Source organism: Xyrauchen texanus, chromosome 12 (genome assembly GCF_025860055.1).
Source record: "Xyrauchen texanus isolate HMW12.3.18 chromosome 12, RBS_HiC_50CHRs, whole genome shotgun sequence".
Classification (NCBI taxonomy): domain Eukaryota; kingdom Metazoa; phylum Chordata; class Actinopteri; order Cypriniformes; family Catostomidae; genus Xyrauchen; species Xyrauchen texanus.
Genome location: NC_068287.1, coordinates 16,324,559 through 16,343,923, shown reverse-complemented (window position 1 = coordinate 16,343,923; position 19,365 = coordinate 16,324,559).

Genomic DNA, 19,365 nt, shown 5'->3' with positions numbered 1-19,365 from the left:
TCTAGAGTGTCTAGAGATCAGGGTGGCTGAGGCCACATATGATGCAATATATTCTATATTAGTGGTCGATGCAGATAACTCGATAACTTGAGAGCAGGATATGGACTAATTCAATTTTATTATACAGTAGCAATACATACAGCATATGCTGAAATGATATAAATGCTATTTACACAATATCTATCTAGTATTCACTAAAATATTAGCAATTGTTTCGAATAAAATCTTAGTTCAACGATTTGGTGTTTCCCGAAACACACATGACATCATTTAGAGCAAAATCTGGCCAAAAAGGTGTTTTTGCATTTGTTTTGGTAGTTTCTAACAGCTCGCCTGGGCGAAATTATAGGAAAACTTCGAACCTTTGCTAAACACCTTCTTACTGCCGCTGGGCCATTTCATCGGCAGGTGTGACCTGGAGCTCCACCTACTGCTTTGTTTAAGTTTTTCAGTCAGTATTCAACATGAACACACCAGCAGTACGATCATTTGCATAGAGATATTTTCCAAGAACATGTAATGCATTTTTTACAAAACGAATACAATCTATTAAAATTCTCTCAAGTGCCCATTCACTGTTCAGATATGCCGTCTGCAACAAAAGCCAAAATATGGCTCAATCACCATTCTTTTGTCTTTATTCTGAATATATACACACTTTTATAAACTGTCAGTAGGATCATTGTCATTAGATGTTAGATCACTGGAGTCTTGAATTTAGAATCTAAACAAGAAAAACTAAACAATTTTCTACTGCATATACATATTACTTTAAATCATGATCGAGTTGGGTAAAACTGCTTCTTTTACTGACCTCATGTGATTTCGACTCATAGAATGAGGCATAAAGTCATTGATAACACATTTTCATGTCACATTTGTTAAGGTTTTACTGAGCATCCTCATATTTAAATCTAAAAATGTAATGCCTCCCTCAGCAGTATGGCAGATGTCTGAATGTTTGCAGATAATTAACAGTTGCTCGGCTGTTGAGAACTTCTTTTTACATCTGAATGAAGAACGAAGAAGAAATTCTCAGTTAATATATCAGGGCATCATTTCACTTCACTTAGGCTTCTATATCTTTTATTCCAAATATATCTTTAATTCTGTCAAGATTTTGAACATGTTTACATGCATTTAAGATATGTCTTATTTCTGGGATTTGCAAAAAGGGCTGTTCTGGAACGTCTTTCGGGATAAAAGGCTGTTAAGATAAAGCACTTTAACACAAGCAATTTCTGTTGGAGAACACAGCTTATGTGTCCGTGTTAACATACAAATAGCTTTTTTGGCTACTTTCCAAATGGGATAAATCAGCCTCCGAAGGGCACTTCAGAGTGAGAACAATCCTAATAGGTATGCTTTAAAATAGCTTTGAAAGAAATTTCAGCCCTCCACTCCACATTGTATGGTAAAGACTATGAAAGGAATAGGGCATAGGGAAGATCACTTCTGATGGAACACATCCATTTGAAGAGTGCACATGTGCGTATGTGTTCAAGTGTGTCGGGGAACCTCGGAGACTGTTGTAGAGGGAAACCCCACTATTGCAGAGCAATGCATCTTTCCATTTACACGGTGCATGCCGATTTTGTGTCTTCAGCAGCTTTTTCGCATTAACATTTCTTACTGGTGTATGTGTAAATGAGCTATTATAATGACATTTTTCAGAAGTTATTACTCCACCCTCTTTGTAACATCATCAACTACATCTCTATGTTGCTGAACTAATGTGGTTTGAACGATGGATGTTCTTCATAGTTTTTGGGAAACTGTCGTGACTAGCCCATTTCAATGCATCATCCTATGGTGGTTATGCAGTGGGTTACTTCATTGTATGGGAAACACCCCTGGTTGATATATCAGTCTTCTACGATTCTAAATTATAATGATAACAAATGAATATTGCCAAACAACTTAATGTACAATTGTTTAAAATAGTATTTACTCAACATGAAAAATGAACTTAAATATACAAATCCTTGACTACATTTTTACTAGACTGTTGGCCTAGCAGACACAACTAAATCACTTACCAAATGTATACTTCCTAAAATAGCACACAAGAACACATAGTTCACCAGATTGGAGGACAATTGAAGACAACTCTTTTAAATTAGATTTTATTCAGATGTGTGATTGTGACTATCAATCCTTTCCAACCACACATTTGCCTAAGAAGCAAAACTGGACAAATGTCAGAAAATGTTGCAAAAAAAAAATGTGTGCACTCCAGCTGATTATTGTCATAATGTTCACACCTCCAACACAATGTAAGATACTGTGAAAGATTAGTCTCACCATAACTGCTTTAATGAAAACCAATTTGACAATCCACATCAAGCTTTAAGATATCAAACTTTAAATGGCAAGTAGCTGTAATTGACTGATATAACCTCGTATTCTGGGATAACACAACAGATGTTAGACATGTTATGCTGATAGAGACAGGAACAGTAGCTCAATAAGGGTAAAGAGGTGGATTGCAGCAATGTGTTGAACCATTACATTAATCAAAAATAGAAGTGTTAATGAGCAAAAGAAAGCATATTGCTCCACACTTGAGGTAACATTTGAGATGCTAGAGTCATCATCCATCTGCTAAATTTCACAATTCAGCTCAACAACCATCATGAAAAAGAAGACGCTCCATTTCAAAATAGTGTATTTCAATATTACGGTACAAAATACTAGTGGTGGGAATCAGCAGGGACCTGGCTATATACTGAGTATATCTGAGTCGTGATATAAGAATAATGTGATTGACTCTTAATGTTTAGTGTATTGCCATTCAAATATTTTATATATTGTGATCTGTGAGTAATTTACTTGCTTATTTCTCATATTATATTCATCTTTGCACAAAAAGAGCTGAACATTCTGCTTTACTTCATTATAGAGCCATAGAGTAGTGTAGGTTATAGGCACATCTGTGTCACAAAAAAATGTGTGAGGTAATATCGTGGCCTACCTAAATTTCAATGTATTTATCATTAGAAAAAAATCCTTGAAGTCTAGCTGTATACAGAGGATATAAAACAAGTTTGCTTGTGGCTTGTTTATAACACATTTATGGTGAAGCTGAATACAATTTTCACATACACAATAAAGTTTCTATAGCCTAAATATTAATGTAAAAAATATTGATTCTTGGCTTTAGAGGATCAAAACAGTATTGTCAGGTATAAAAAACGAATAATTCACCCAACTCTACAAAAGACTTGGCAAAAAGGGAACTGGCCCAGATAGGCCATACAATTCATAGTGGAAAAGCAATTTGTCTGTGATGTACTACTGTATGGAAAAAAACAATCTCCCAAGTCAAAAGAAAAAAGTAAAAATTGCCCAGATGTCATTGGACGGAAATATCAGCTGAGAGCTGTTCAAAAGTCAGTGCACCGAGGGGAAAGTGGGGTTTCTATAATATCTGTTCAAGTAAGATTTTTGTGAATGACACATAAAAGAAGTCATCTCCTGTAAAGCAAAACTGTTTGTTAGATATGTCTGTGCAAAAGCACCACAATTTTCTGTGAAAAGCCTCTCAATTAGTATTCCATCTTTGTTTGATTGGCCAACCCCCTGTCACAGCTGTCAAGTCAGAGACGGTTTTGTGTCCTGCAGCAGTTTTAACATTTAGAGCTCATACTGGCATGTAGAACGAGCGAGGCCATCAGAGGGCTATGAGTGTCACCACACTGTCTCACCTACTGAACAGCATGCCAGAACTGTCTGTCTTAATGTAGTATTAGTCCATCATTGTTAAAAGAAAAGAAATTGCTGGTTTTGCACTGAATGTGGTCACATTTATTGCCTCAAAACCAAGGATGTTTGCAACCTCATTCAAATGGTGAAATGGAACCCTTTATTTGGGTCCTTTTATAAGCCTTGTGAATTTCACATTCCATGAATAAGATACAAAAAATAGGGCTTGAACCTCTTTAAAAAGCAGTGAGTCCCACTTTTAGTCCAAATGTTGGTTTATAGTTATTATTAAACTTATATTACCCATATCTTTCTGAGACCCGAGCGTGAATTCTGTGTGCAATTTCCATTTCCCATTTTGATTTGTAACTAGTAGCACCTTATAAACATGTAACAACAACAAAAAAGAAGCAAATAATTTTCCTAAAAATGTATGCCAAAATATTCATTTGTGAATTTTAAATAAAACCAAGCTATATTAAGTCTGATTTCATCAAATTGTATGTGTTTACAGGAGTGTTGGTTATTCATGTTTTTGAGACATAACAGACATTACATAAGAATTATGTATGCTAATTTCAGATGTAAAGTAATAGCCAGTGTACATTCCACACAAATAGCATCATCCAATTCCTTGCCAACCATGTTAATTATATATTATAAATTCTGAATCTATGTATTTATTACTGTTGTCCCAGGCCTGCCAAACCTGCTGAGTGGTCCAAACATCATCTGCAGTCTGAAACTGAACTTTTGGTCGGATTTTAGAAGTGAATGCACTTTGCTGCATAGAGAGCTGGATCCTCCCTGGCTCCTTATTTAGTGAATAACTTAACCTCCAGTGTGGTGTCTGTCTGCACTGGTCTCAGAACTGTTCGAAATGCACCTTATTTTCAACTCCATATAAAGCCATGTGATAATGCACAGTAAATATAGCATTTCTAAGGAATATCTGTGCTAATCTGTTTGACGCTGTGTTGTTTTGTCATGTAACTCTGCATCAAATGTTTAATCCTTTACTGACAGCATTGAGCCTCTTGAACTGAGAATAGTGGGTTTAACCTGTTAACCTGCACCCCCACTCAGGGGCTCACAGCTGAAAATGACATACCTGAATTAAAATAAATATAGCTCCTGAGAACAGTGTACCACAGGCACAATTAAGGTCTCTTTGGAAAGAAGACACTTGGCACTCTACTAACAACAAATCAGAGTTGATAATGCTCAAACAAATAAAAAGTTATAAAAGTTGAAGTGCCTCATAAATAATGTGAACTTCAAAAAATGTTTTATTATTTCATGTACAAATATATAAAAATAGACCTGGAGGAATCCAATTACGTAAAGGATTGAAAGCCACAAGTCTCATCAGTTTATATTTCAAATTTGAGGAAGATATAATGAAAAATGGGGTTCCTGCAAGCTTTTTTCCAAGACTATGTTGGTTCCCTTTCTACCTCCCCCTGCCTGAGGCACATTCCCAGAAATGACATCCCCAAACTAAAATAATTGTAGTTACTGAACAATTTGCTCTACATGCACAATTTAGACATATTTAAAAAGAAGACACTTTGGAGTTTATTACCCAAATGTAAAAGTTGAAAAAACTTACACAGACAAAAATTTATAAAATTTAAAGTGTCTTGAAGATAATTTGTACTGCAAGTAACATTTCATTATTTTATGGAAAAATCAATGAAAACAAACCTGGATGAATCCAGTTAGGCAATTGATTGAAAGCCACAAGTCTCATCAGTTTATATTTCACATTTGAGGAAGATATTATGAAAAATGAGATTTCTGCAATATTTTTTCCAAGACTATGTCCAGGTACCAAGAAGCCTCCTTGGATACCTCAAAAAGCAACCTAATGATCAAATGTTATGAAGGGTACTGCAAGCTATTTTAGTCATATACACTATTCATACCGATAGTCAGCCCATTCAACATTCAATGGCTGGTGATGGCCAGTGATACAGACAGCATTCATATGGATGGTCAGACATAGAACCAACAATCACACTGATGGCCAGCCATCAGACAAGCCATTTGGTTTTATATTTGGTCATTTCAGACCACAATGCATTTACCATATAAATCAAATGGGAAAACAAACAAACACACACACACACACACACACACGCTCTCTCTCTCACTCACACACACGTATAATGTGTGCATGTTACATACCAACTCACCGATGTAAAATTGGACCATCTTTTCCGTCCTCAAGTATATCACCCTCGTCGCTGCCTTCGCTCTCCTCAATTTCGTCATCGCTGCTTCGAGTGATCTCAAATAAAACATCTTCAGCAGAAAAAAAACTTATTTTGACGATCCATTTGATGAGATAATCCGTCCAGTAAGTAAGACGCGAAAACAGATGTTGACTGGGGAGCCGTCTTTTTACTATGGCTTGTTTGTTGTCAAATGACGGGGGTGTGGTCACAGCCTAATTCGCAGGTTAGAGTGGCTGATTCAAATAAATAAAAAAACATCTTGTTAAATTCGCGAGGAATTTAAACTTCCCGGGTATCGTTGGAATCGTGCACTGCTTGGCTACATTTTCTATCAGTCATATCATTTCAATTATTTAATTGGCTTTCGTTGTAAAGACAAAACAATAGGATCAGCATATCATGACGTCAAAAAAACTGACCGCAGTGTTTGGATATTTTGACCTATATATTGCCTATCTTTGTATTTGTGTGTGTGTGTGCGGTCTTAATTTGTTCATTACACTCTAAGTAACACACCCATATAACGTTCGGCTACCGGGAGTCTGTTTTTATGCATAATTTTATTGCATAACCGACAAGTATGATACTTCACCCTGAAGAAACTCGATGTAAACAAAGGAATAACCATCAATGTTACAACGTTATTGTTTCTTTGGACTAAAAATGCTCTATGGGATGTTATTCAGTGGACCCTCACCTTTCCATCCAATCTGGAACTTTTAGCAGTGGATGCGTGTGTGGCTCGTTATTACGACACTACTGGTATGTACTCCGTTTTTGATTACGTGTGTTTTGATCTGTACTGCTTACATAAATGCAAGAAATACATTCGTTATAAGCTTTTCATCGAAAAACAGAGCTCTATCATCGATGCTTGAGGCTTACACCTTTAAAATTATATATAGTTTGCCAAGATTAATGATGTTCTTTCACGTTAAATCTATTCATAAACATTAAACTGGGGGGAGGGGGACTCTTCGGTGCGACTGCGCACTGGTGCAGGTTAACAGGTTAAATTCATTTAAATTATGCATTGCGTATAGCGATGTGGTCTCACAAGTATATATTAAAGAAAAATATTTAGTTTTTTCAAAATATTTCATGCAATAAATTAGTTTCCTTATGATATGTTGTAGAAAGGCTGTTTTGAAAGTTGTAGATAAAGAAAGTTGTCAAAAGTTAAGCTTGTTGACTATCTTAACAAGCAAGACTTCCTTTGTTAACCAGTATTACAGCTCATACAGTAACAGGGCTGCATGCACAATATTAAATTGATGGTCATTAAAATGAAAAAAGAGTTTCTTACTGCAATTACTTGAATGTCAATTCAATGAACTGTCAAAATTATTCTATTGATGCATCAATTTAGTTGTTGGGCGATCTGATATGTTTAAAACTAGCTACTTTTCATAGATCTTCCAACCAAAAATATGGCATTTATGCCTCTAAGCATTAGAGGCATAAATGCCATATTTTTGGTTGGAAGATCTATGAAAATAAATGCCATATTTATGCCTCTAAGAAAAATCAATCCATCAGTGAAGTGTAGTGTCTGTGTATATTTGTGAAGACACTGATGAATGAAAACTTCAGCTTTTGGTTTTATTCCACTTCCAATAGTATGTACAAAACAAATCTAACCAATCATTTTTAAATCCTATTTAAATTCATTCTTATTATAACTAATAAACTTTCCATATAAAAAAAACTTTTAAAAAGTATGTAAAAAGTGTCGGATAAAGAGTCTATACTTTGTCGTCCCTCAAAAGCCTCAAAAAGCACCTTGAACTTCACATAAGACTTCTTCTTTGGGTCCACTTTCGCCAGAATGTCAGCCATAACTACAGCAAATCTGTAGACTTCCTTGTCCAGCTGCATGGCAATTTCCCTCTCCTGGTCCAGCTTGTCCATTATCTCCAGCAGGGCGTCTGTCACGCACACACACAAGACGAGACAGTCACAATGTCGGAGTAAACTGCTTTATTCCACAAAGCAGGCAACAGTACAAAAGGGCAAATCCAGTGAAGAGGAGTCAAGGGGGGGCGTGAGGTCGAAGCCGGGGAATCAAAATAGAACAGAGCGCAAATCCACGGAAGAGTAGTCGGGGGGAGCGTTAGGTCGAAGCCGGGAAATCGGTAAACAACTAGACGAGACTAGCGAGAGGAAAAGACAGGGGAAGCTAGGGGAAAACTAGTGCTGGCAAAGCGAAGGGGTAAACTAAACAATAACCAACAAGAGTGAAACGAAAGGGTTGTGATATATATAGGGGAAAAACCGAGCGGTGCAGGTGAAACGAATAACCAGGTGATTGGGACGAGTGCGGGTGAAACTAATACTCTGATGAATGTGAGCGAGCGCGAGAGCCAGAGGGCGCGGGTGCAGGTGAAACTAATAACAGGGAACGTGCACGCTAACAAAGGGACTGTGGAGTTAAATACGGGACGAAATGGGCACAGAAGAGGTAAGGGCAAAACGAGACAAGGTGAATGTTACAGCGTCTACTGTGTACCATTTTCGTTTACGCAACAAGCCTGTAAGAGATGGAGATGGTGACTGGAAGGAATGCTGTGCATTGCAACAATGGAGTTGGAGATGCTGGAATTTCGAACGATACAAGCTTCACGCTATACACTGTGGCATCCACGCACAACTTATCATGTACCCCACTGAAAGCGAGAACCACCTTATAGTGACCATGAGGAAGGTAGCCCACATGACTCTACCCACCCTAGCAACCAGGCCAATTGGTTGCTTTGAAAGCCTGGCTGGAATCATTCAGCACACCCTGGATTCGAACTTGCGATTCCAGGGGTGATAGTCAGTATAGACAGATTTTTAATAGGGTTTTTATAATATATGCTTGAACATAAAAAGTATCTCATAACATTAAATCTCATTAAACAAAATCCAATGGGGATAAACAAAGCAAACTCTTCGACCACTCGTATGGCCCCAGAATGGTTCCCTCAGCATTTTAAGTGATTAGATCTAATTTTCTAAAGTAATCACCTCTGCTCTGCAGTGTGCACAGCAAACTGATGTGCAAAGCAAAGACCTGGAAAATGGTACCCTCCCTGTAAAAGTACATGACACTTATAAAAATGCTCATCATGTTTTCATGTGGCTTTAAATCAGTTTTTATTGCCATTAAAATCACAGTGTTTTTTTCCGTGCTCTCCTCATCATATTCACATGCGAACGAGAGCCGTTAATGGCAACAGCGACTTTATGAAGTATTTTTATCAAAGCACCTCACCTCAGCTCTCTTCTCAGAGAGGCAAGCCCACACAGGATAATGAGAACGATGCCTGGCTACACTCCAAGAGAGGAATACTTGCCTATGGATGATTTATAGGATGACAGGCATGTCCCACCCTCAAAGGATTTCTTATTATTTGCAGGAAGATCACGTGAGCAAACCTTTTCCTGCTTCAGGGCAAGGATGGCATTAAATTCATAGGAGCCATCAGCTCTCCCACACAATTTTGAAAAAGTGGGGTTTATGTCATAACAATTTTATTTTTACAGTCTTTTGTTCTAGTCATAAATTTTATCTTTTGAAAAAAATGCCCTTTAAATGTAGTCATGTCATTTTAATTCTAGCCCATTTAACTTAAATGGCATATAAAGTAATGTTAGTTAACAAAAATAAATCTTGCTGTCGATAATGTGCAAATTGACAAAAAACTAAAATATTGCTATATTATGTTTATGTTGTAGATGTAGTTGATTATCTTCATATTTATAGAATGTTTTGTAGTGAGCTAATTAACCTGACCAACCAACCAGGGCTGCGTTTCCTAAAAGCATTGCAAGCTTAAGTTGATCGTAGAGACAACTGCACCAATGGTTTCTACGATCTAAAAAGGCTTAGGATGCTTTTGGGCCATGCTGCCCAGGTCAAGCGGGGAAATCTCTAACATACTATACTATTATTGGATTATTTGAATTAGCCATATTCTTTCTAGATTTTTCTTCTTGTAAAAACTTTGTTAGTGTAATCATCTTACTGTATTATTTTCTTCTTGTCATATTTTCGTCAACAGCAAGTTTTAATAAACAAATTATTGCCTTTTTGTCATTGAACATTTTCGTCAGTAATTTTTCTAAAGAAAATGGATATAAAGAAACCTATGACAGGAGTGGTTTGGTTTAAAAGCAGTGGTAGAAATGGCTGATGAGTGTGTGTAATTGTAAGACCTTAAAAAAGCTTTTCTGATTCTTTATGCTTGACATACTAAACCTGACAGCTCCTGTGCCACACTAATGAAAACCAAGCTATTAGAGCTGCAGCGCACACATTTAGCAACATTGATGAAGTCAAGGTCTCAATATATCATTGCAGCAAGAGAATGAAAATCACACACACAAGCCCATGTGCATATATTTCATAACTTATTTCTACGATACACTGAATTCTGAACATTGTTCGTTAAACTGCACAATAAACAACCAAATTTGCATTGACCATAATCCCATTCCAAAACTTATAACAGACTACTAATTTTGGAACTACATAGACATTAAATGCATGCCACAGAAATAGCACTCCGCACAATAGACTTGATTCACAACCGATCAGAATAGAGTTTTAGCATGTTGCTAAGCTAATGACACATTAATCTAACAAGCGTAAAAACATACAACTAACAAAAATATTGGGTAAAATAATCTATTTTTAATTACACTAATGCATTTTTATTGATGCTTTTCAGTATTGAAGTTCTGTATTGGTTTATTTATAATCAATGATCTTGCCTTGTCTGCCATCCTGCTCCCTGCGGCCTTTTAAATAGAAAAGACTGCCAATGTTGCAAATTGTACAGTGGGTTATTTACTGTTGGTAAGGTAGATCTGCCGACTAGTCGAGTAGTGGACTTCTTTTCTGGACAACTAATCAGCAAGTAAAAATGTGTAGTTGGGTAAGCTGTACCCTGTATGTATGGCTACAATTTGCTTATATTTGTGCATGGGTTTTTTTGTTTTATTTTTTTTTTCTCCAAAAAAACAGAATAGCTGGTCACCAAAATATGTTGTGTTTTGATTACCAGTCTACAAGACAGGATACTGCTGTGCTGGTGTTGCAACAAGGCTTTTTGACAAAAACATGGAAGACTTGTTAACCAGTATTACCATAAAAACCACACTGGTCAACCAGCTTCACATGCAAAGTTTTGCAGGTCAAACACATGGCTATGCTGATCCACTACCTTTACCATAGGCTTAAGCTGGCCTTTTAAGTGGGGTTTGCTTGTTATTAAACCCACTCCTGATCGAGGCAGATTCTGCTCACCATTAGATGTCTGCTATCGTTGATGATAAGAAGCAGTAACAAAGTTTCTTTTTCAGGGAATTTTTAAACAAGATGCTGTCTAGGTGTCTCTGCAATCTCCTCCTCCTCTCCGAGTTTGGCTTGTCAGAAACCTCCTTCGAGCTGATTTTCCTGTGGCCTGTTGAACACGCGCTGGTCGCTTACCTTTAAGAAAGGTCAACCGCTGAACACTTCTCCAGGCAACAGAGTTGGGCTAATTAAGCTCCGAGAGTGGAGGATTCTGAATCCCCAGACACCCAGCTCAGAGAGGAGACCTCGGCAGGTCATGGCCATCTTGTCCCAGATTCATGCTTGTGTTTGTCATTTGCATTCCATTGTAGTCAATGCACGATAAAATCCCTCAGGAACATCTATGGTAAGTTAGAACATTTCTATGACGGGAAAGTAGAGAGGAATTCGAGATGCTCTGAGCAAAAACTGCTTGATGAATGAAGGTGTGAATGTTTTCTGTCAAGACTCCACATTCGGGACGCTCACCAAACTAGACACTAAAATGAAGGTCTGGCTGTATTAATCTCAAAGCACTGCCTGTTCTATTTTCTCAGTGTGTTTACTTGACTTGTGTACTTTAAAAGGCCTTATACGTTGATTGTGTCTCTTTCATAAGTCTTTGCGCTTTACATAATTGGAGCAATTCCATGCCATTTACCGTGCTCTCAGTTCAGCATTAAATACATTCTCATGAAGCTATTACCGTGGGCGAGATCGCAGACAGCTCTGCGTGGAATGATGCATCAAGTCATTACACAACAATGATTATAATGCCAGCACATTAGCTAATTCTTGGGTCCAGTGCAAGGGTGAGAGTCTGTGCAGATGATATTCTCAGATGTAAATGAGCTACAGCGACTAGGCCTGCATTATGAACATTCCTGTGGAGAGAGATATTCATTTTCACAAATTCACACCCTCAAACAGCCATATACACTTTGCGTCCTTCACATTCCAGTGAGCAGAATGCTGAAGATGCACCAAATGAGCTAACTGCTGAACTTAAGCACATGTGGATATTATGAAACCCTCAACCTCAAAAATGTTTTCATTAAACTACTCTAAATGCTAAAGCTAGATGCTAAAACAACAAGAAAATATTTTATAGAGTATGTTGAGAAGTAACTTCCTGGCTGGTTATCTCTTTGACCATTATGCATGATTGTGTGTAACAGCATCCACAATTCTTAAATATTTGAAAACAATTGACAAAAATCTAATCAAGCTGAATACAAAAGGAACAGATCCATGATGCATATCTGTATGAGGCCTTATAGTACATTTTATAAAGGCACTTTTATAATGTGACCAAGTTTTTATTCATACAGCATCAGTAAACCTAGAAGAATAGTGATTCTTCTTCTTTTTTTTCACCTCTCGTTTCTCTTGTGTCACCTGTATTTAAATCAGTTGTGAGGTAAGTCTCCTGTGCGATCCACGTGAGGAGCGCTATTTGAATGGTGTGCGGAGCTGCCGCCTTTGTAGAGCATTCCAAATCGTTCCATTATGAGGCTCCATTTCAGTTAGTATGCTGCCATAGAAGAGAGCTGCTTATGTAGGCAGACAACAGCAAGGCAGCTCACTAAGTTTTGTGACAGACCCATAATAGTTCATTTGAAGAAAAAAAAAATCTACAATTGACTATAGCCTAGGCAAGAAGATATATAGTGTATAGGCACTTAATCAATAACAAGTTTGTCTTTTTATTGGTTGGACAGTTTGAATAATGCCTTGGATGTTCAATAAATGTCTAATTAATAAATGTCACCCTTTTTATTCTTTTAGTTTGCACTGGTTTTCACCATAACACAATAAACAGTAATCATACACCAACCTGCATTCTCATCACCACTTTGTTCATTCTTTAATTGCAAACATTTAGGTATGTAACTTTGTACAGTTATTAAATTCACTGTTTTGGACTACCAATAATGCAGTATATGTAAACTGTGAAGCAAAAACAGAGTATGCACCATATGTAATGTATAGCACTATTGATTCAGCAGCAAAACATTGAAGGGAGCAAAACTTTAATGGGGGCACAAATGTTAGGGATGTGCGGTGTGTGACCCGCTATACTTTTTAACCCCTCCCATCCAACCAGATGCCTTAGAGGCCACTTTTCATGATTCAATCAATTTCCAATGGATAAAATCAATTATTGCCTTACTTTCTGTCTCACTGAATATACTATTTCACTTGGAAATACGGCAGTGAGTTCAAGAGGTAAAATGGGTGGTGAACATTGTATAGCGTTGCCTTTAAAAGGTGAGATTAAATGTTGCCGAAAGACCTGTTTTCTTCGATTGAGCAATTTTCCTTTATAAATTGACATCCTATGTTTGAAAGTGTCACACAGTAAATGTATCAGATAACGCAAAGAGGAATCATTCAGAGTAATTGCCTTGTTGATAGAGAGGGAAACATTTGAGATACACTGCTAGTGGCATGCTGGGCAAGGAAGTCCATATCGCTCTTGTGAAGTCTTTGAAAAATAACCCCTGTGGGGACACTAGAGTCCTGGCTATGTTGCAGGGGATCCACACAAAGGGCCCAAGGAGAGGTCGATACAGCAAGAGACATACAGGCTGGCCCTCAGATCTGGTCTCAGCCCTTCAGCACTGTTGACTTCCACACAAGGTCATTTTAGGCTTTGTTTTTATAGAGCTACATCACAGTTTGCTGTAAATCTGTATCTCCTGCAATGTATATCAGTTTACAAAGGAGATTATTTTAGCCTATTATAAAGAAGTTTGCGACCCTAAAACCCAGAAGAGAATCAGCATTTTCAAGCATTGGGTTCCTTTAAAATTTCCAATAGTTTTTAAGAATAGTGGTTTCGTATTATGAGTAAAATAAGACCTGATCATTACTTGAAGAGACCATAACGTTTTGTTCACACACAGTTTTACCTAAAATCTAGCTGCTTTGTTATCTAAAGAAGGCTTGTAAACACTCAAAAGAGGTGTTGTCACTTTCTGCTGACAGGGTTGAATACAAACAAGCAGTCTTAGAAGAGGAAATTTTTAATTACTAGGGATGTAAAAATAACTTGAAAGCATATCAGGCTATTGTGTGTCATGTGTGTCAACAATGTGTGCATCATGAAAATTAAAGGAAGATCAAAGTGCGCCCTCACAGATAAACTTGATCAACACTGTTCCATTAATGAAGCATTCAAAAATGATCTGAGCATTTCAAGGGGCTTGAAAGCAAAGCAGACGTCAGTTTTGCCAGCAACCACTGAAATATGAAAAGCAGGATAAATAAGTTATAAACAGAAATATAGAAATAAACAGGCCTCTCAGCTGAAATATCTAGTGCTAGAGTGTTGTTCACATAGATGCATTTAATCAGAGGAACTTATAGAAACTGGTCCAGTGACTGCAAGGCTCATATAATGTCTAAGAATACAGAATATCCATATTGTAAAGATCCCGTATCCTATTTTCTTTCCCCACTCCTTTACTTCAAGGACACTTCAGACAGTAAGGAGTACAACAAAAAAATATATTGTAGGCTAAAACTCCTTGGAAGTGCTTTAAGGTTCAGAGGAAGAGCTTATGCTTTAGAAAGCTGTGAGGTTTTGGTTGATATGTTATTCATTTCACATTTACCACTGCACAAAAGTGGGAAGAAAATTCAACTTAAAAGGAATATTCCAGGTTCAATACAAGTTGAGCCCAACCAACAGCATAATGTTGATTAACACAAAAAATTATATTGACTCATCCCTTCTTAAAAAATAAATAAAAAACCAAAAGAGACACTTACTGTATAATGGGAATTAATGGGGCCAATCCTTAAACGATAAAATACTCAGAGGCGAATCCACTAAACATTTGCGCCACTTTTGCACATGGTATTTCAGCATAAAATCCTGCATCATATTCACTAACCTCCCTCAAACTAGTTTAAGCAGTTGCAATCAGCACTGGATTTGAGCTGCATCTTGAGTATTTAATTTAACTAATTTTAATTCCTTTCTGCACAAACACGCCTCCTTTATTTAAATAAACCAAATTTTATATTGCCCTTCACTCACAAAAATTGCCCGGTGCAATTTACATTGTGCTAGATGAAAGCAGGTGGTAAAATTAATTTTACTTAAAAGATGTATGTGTACATTTTTAATCGATTATCCATCCATCCATCTTATGTAGCCACTTGTCCTATGTAGGGTCACGGGTAGGGCTTGAGCCTATCATAGCTGTCTCTGGCCGAAGGCAGGGAAACACCCTGGACAGGTGACCAAGCCATCACAGGGCTAACACACACAGATGTACACATTCACACTCTCGCTCTCACCTACAGGCGATTTAGAGTTTCCAATTCACTTAATCTGCATGTATTTGGACTGTGGGAAAAACCGGTGAACCCGGAGGAAAGGAAACAGACAGGAACATGGAGTGAACATGCAAACTCCACACAGAAATGCCCTGAGTGAGCCGGGACTCAAATTGTGGAATTTCTTGATTTCTTGATCAAATAAATGAAAGGGAATGTTACCTGGCAAATATCCAGATATGTGGTGTAGTCAAGCACGCTTCCGGCATGTACAAGTGATGATTCAGGTGTCTAGATCACAATAGTGGATAGATCAAGGTGGTCTGCTGCCTCCTTCCCTAGATTGGAATTGCAGTTCAGCAGTGATTTTGTGGGTGTGTTTGCACTGTTGCTTAATCTGTATAATAATTGACTAATCACAGAATAGGTGTACTAATTCTTAGATCATTGGCTGTAGTTGCAATACCAAACTTCCATCCTCACACAAATTCACGCAGATAGCTTCTCAAGTTGATTCTTAATAATATGTCTTCAAAGACCATATAGGAAGGGTTTGCAGTCAAACCTTTGACTCAAGAACTGTGCAATAACAATGTGGTGAACTGGGTGATCTGACTAGTTGAACAGGAGTATCGCTACACACATTTTCAGTTTAATTTATGTTAGAAAAGTCCAGCAAGTGGGTGGTGTATGAACAAAAGTAAAAGTGTTGTATTCTTATTTTGTATTCTTATCTACACCTATTCACACACTAGAAGAGGGAGTTGGCAATGGTCAGGGACTTCAAACATGAAAGGGCGGCAATCTTCAGTCTTGTAGTGCGCTTGGCTTAAGAGGCAGAGATGTTATGTTCATGCGGAATTGGAACCATTTCTAATCTGAAAAGGTGTAACAAAGATAAATAGTGGCCTTTGTGATGCCCGTTTTCTGGCATGCATCCTTGCACCGGGGAGGGTCATAACAACTTCCTGCCACACATTGGTAAGACTGAGAGACATGTCAGCCTTGAGACTCTCAGTGCTTCATCATGTAAAGGTCACCGGCAAAACCGTAAAGAGCTGCTGACATGAGTCCACTGACAGTCTATGGAGAGATATGGGCCACCACTTGCAATGCAGTGTGGCTGCTGTCACTGCAAATGGAATTTTAGTTCATCTGAAATCATGGCTGAAATTTCCTCTATATCACCTGCTTCCATTCCTCTGGCTCGGCAGGTTCGGTGGGGCTTTATTCTGCAAATATTTCATACAAGAAGGCTAAAGCTGTCTGGGAAACTGTAACACATTGTACTGCTTTTGGGATTGCTTGATCCAGCCTGCCAAAAAGTACCGATAGTACCTGAGAGTGATATTGCTTAGCATTGTGTCTCATGTTAGAGTGCTGACATTGCCATTCCGCAGTTTGCAGACACTCTGAATGCTAAAAAGGTTATCATTGTACTGCAACCAATTGGATGAGCCATTATACCACGAACCAATTCCAAATTCTTACCTTGCAATGTATTCCTATACCTACAGTATAGAGCAACAGATCTAATATATAAATAGGGTTTGGAGATTTCGGCATGACTAATTGAATACTTTTTTATTTCTTTAAAACATCCATTTCGTTGCAAATAACAAATCCTGACCACAGTCTTCAACAATCAGACAAAAGCACTTTTAAAGCAGGAGGTAAAACATGAATATGATCCAAAGGACCCCTCACCTCTAAACACCATTTCGTAGCAGGAGGTCTTTTTTCTGCTTTATGAAAAACGCATTGGACTTGAGTCACGAGGCTTCAACAGAAGGGTTGTTAGCTTCAAAGTGAATCAGTCCTGCGCTGTAGTTTTTTGATCATACAAGACAACTGATCTTACGGCTTCTAAGAACATTTATACTTGCCACATTTATACTCGGGAGCTTGATGCAGGCTTTTCTTACAACTGCAATGTGATTGTGTTATCAGTGTCACTGCAGAGAGCATAATTAGCACCCCCTGCTCCACAGAGAGCCTTTGTCACATTTGTGGATGTTTGTGGATTTTCCAAAGAACTGTTGGCCCCATCTCAAATTTCACCTGTAAAAACATTGTCAAGACCCTCATCAATGAGCTTAGAATAAAAATGGAAATGGAACTTTGTTACTACAATTGTATCATATGTTACCAAAATGGATTGCTGTAGTATTCACCAATGCAATACTATAACATAATAGGAGTTGTACTATTGTAATATGTATTATCATTTTTATTATTATGATTATTATTATTATATTTTAATTTCACTGATGTCCACTTATTTTAGTACGTTTTTTTTTTTTTTCAGTAATTCAGAATTTATCTTGGCCAAGGTTGTCCCACCTACTGACTGTTTTGCTAAAACCATCTCTTCAGATGATTCAGAATAGAGGACAGTTGCCAGACATACTGAGTTCAGTGAAATAACAACAGGAGTGCAGCGTAAACAATTGTTATACACTAAATTAGGATGTGACTCATAGAATAACTTTGGTAACACTTTATAATAACAGTACATGATAAATCATGAATTAATACCTAAATGAATAGTTACGTCAGTATATATTAATGATGAGTTAAGTAATAGAATGATTAGGAACTAATCAAGAACAACAGCACAAGTCATTTGAATTCATGCTTTAATAACAATCACCTTAATTACATGTTATTACATTTTTGATAGTTAATGCATAAACTAACATTAATAAACTAAATCAAACAGGCTTTTTATGAAATAATGTAAAGAACTTCAACCTGGACATAAATAAAAAATATATTGAACATTTGATGTCTTCAGTTTCACTACAAACATCACTGGATGACGCAGGATTATTCTGCATAATTTATCTTTGGATCATCCTTATTAAATGTTTAACATAAAGGAATAGTTCTCCCATAATTTACCCACCCTCATACCATTCCAGCTGTGTATGAATTTATTTTGTCTGCAGAACACAATTAAGATTTTTGAAGAATATCTCAGCTCTGTAGGCCCATACAATGCATGATGCAAGTGAATGGGGACCATGTTTTTTAAGTTCCAAACAGCACATAAAACAGCATAAAAATACATGTCCTCTGAAGTGCTGCTATCGGTTTTGGCTGCGAAAAATTTAAATAAACCAAAATGTAACACATTTTTCACTGTACATCTTGCCATTGCAGTCTCTAGGCATAATCATGATTTCAAGCTCGGTTAGAGGCTAGATGGTGCAAGTGTAATCGAGTTTGAAATCATGATGGCCAAGGAAATTTATTGTGAAAAAGGAGTAATATTTTGGTCTGATCTCACCGAAAAGTGATTTTACAACTTCAGGAGACATGGATTAAACCACTGGAGTCGAATGGATTACCTTTCTGCTGCATTTATGTGCTTTGTGGAGCGTCAATATTTTGGTAACAATTCAATGGACCCAAAGAGCTGAGATATTTTTCGAGATACCCAAAGAGCTGAGATATTATTCATTCTGCAGAAGATGTCAAACACATCTGGAATTGCAGGAGTGAAGTAAATGATAAGAGAAGTTTCAGTTTTAGGTGAACTTTACCTTTAATGATTGCTGCCAATAATTATTAATAATAGTAATAACTGATCTCAAACCGTTCTGTGTGATTCTCCATTCCTTTCCCTTCACAATCACCCTACCACTGTGGTTCCTACCACTCAGATCTCTTGTCTTCCAAATGCAGGCCATGTTTGCATCTCAGCTTTTACATCATGACAAACAAACTGAATTATGCTAAACAATATGTTATTTAACTGGGATGAATACTAGTGTAGTACATGTGTACTTGATAGTAAGTTTATAA